The sequence below is a fragment of the Trachymyrmex cornetzi genome, unplaced genomic scaffold (assembly GCF_001594075.2).
Source record: "Trachymyrmex cornetzi isolate Tcor2-1 unplaced genomic scaffold, Tcor1.1 scaffold757, whole genome shotgun sequence".
In the NCBI taxonomy this organism is placed as follows: Eukaryota; Metazoa; Arthropoda; class Insecta; order Hymenoptera; family Formicidae; genus Trachymyrmex; species Trachymyrmex cornetzi.
Genome location: NW_017300089.1, coordinates 72521 through 74016, shown reverse-complemented (window position 1 = coordinate 74016; position 1496 = coordinate 72521).

Sequence of the window (1496 nt, the reverse complement as noted above, 5' to 3'; positions counted from 1 at the left end):
GCTTCGTATCATCGGAATTCTGTTTTCTGATTGGTTAAAGAGCGTCGTACGACGCAAATCGGATGCAGTGTGAATCTAGAATTAGGTGGGATCCCGTTTGCCTACAATCCCGATTGCACACACCACTCATATCAGCTGATGCCTAGTAATTTTTTACTGCTTTACCAATAAGAATATTTTATTTTTCAATTGGCCAATTAGCGACACATGTGTACAATATGAAATGTGTGCAATCGGAGCCTTTCCAAATTTTGCATCGCAAATGCATCTCATGTAAAATTTTTAACCAATAGCAACGAATTGCTGTCGCAGCGTGCTGCGTACAAAAAGTCAGTTTAAGGTAAATTTTCATCCGACGCTAAAACGCTCGTTTTCAGTGTCAAAAGTATCACGTGACTACAATTGTTGCCAGCGACAACTGAAATCCAAAAGAATTTACAGCGTCGAATTTTGAGCAACAACTTAACTTATTATATATTTTGAATATTGTATTTATTTAATATTCATTATTCGTCGGTATATATCAGGTAAGCTTTTAAATTTTATTTCAACTTTATTGGCTGTAATTTTTCCATTTAAAGCATTTGCTACTTTTTGCCATAAATTTTTTGTAATTTTTATGTTGTGTAGTAATAATGGAAGTTTATAATTCCTAAAAAGCTCTCGTAACTGGACTTCTAAAATGAGAGTTTCTTCATCATCTTGGGGTGATCCCGATTGATAACGGCTCGATTGGTGGAGAGCGCAAAACGCCATTAATCCAACCCAGGTTGGTGCAAACCCGGCCGGGCCGAAAACGCTGTATGTCTTTGGTAACGGGGTGATCCCGATTGATAACGGCTCGATTGGACACCACCAATCACAGCGACCGGCTTAGGAGCTTTGTAGTCTCAAACGCTGTGAGTGGCTCGTGTCCAATTGAGCCGTGTCCAATTGGGTGCCACCCCTTTTCGTTCGATGTACAACATGCACCATTTTTTATTATTTCCCACGCTAATGAACAGGTTTTATAGCATCAAAAACATATCCATATTTCTGTAAAATTTGCACGAAAATTGATACTTTAAGGCACCGTCTACAATGGCTGGGCTCGGAAACGTCGCTCGGATACCTCCGATGTCTCGGATTCGTCATCTGTCCTTTAATATTAAATGTTAAACGAGGACAGATGATGAATCCGAGGCATTGGAGGCATCCGAGCGACGTTTCCGAACGCAGCCAATATACAGAGTAAGAAGTAAGAGTAAGAAATTGACCAATCACAGTTGAATGTGAGAAGAATAATCGACTGTGATTGGTCAATTTCTTACTCTTACTTTTTACTCCGTGGGGTCGATTCTGTATCTTCAAACAAGGTGAAAATCACAAAAGTGAACAAATTTACTAGGTATTGACCAATGAAATTATCAATATTCTAATAAATTCGCTCACTTTTGTAATTTTCACCTTGTTTGAAGATACAGAATCGGCCCCCGTGTATTATAGACGACGCCTTA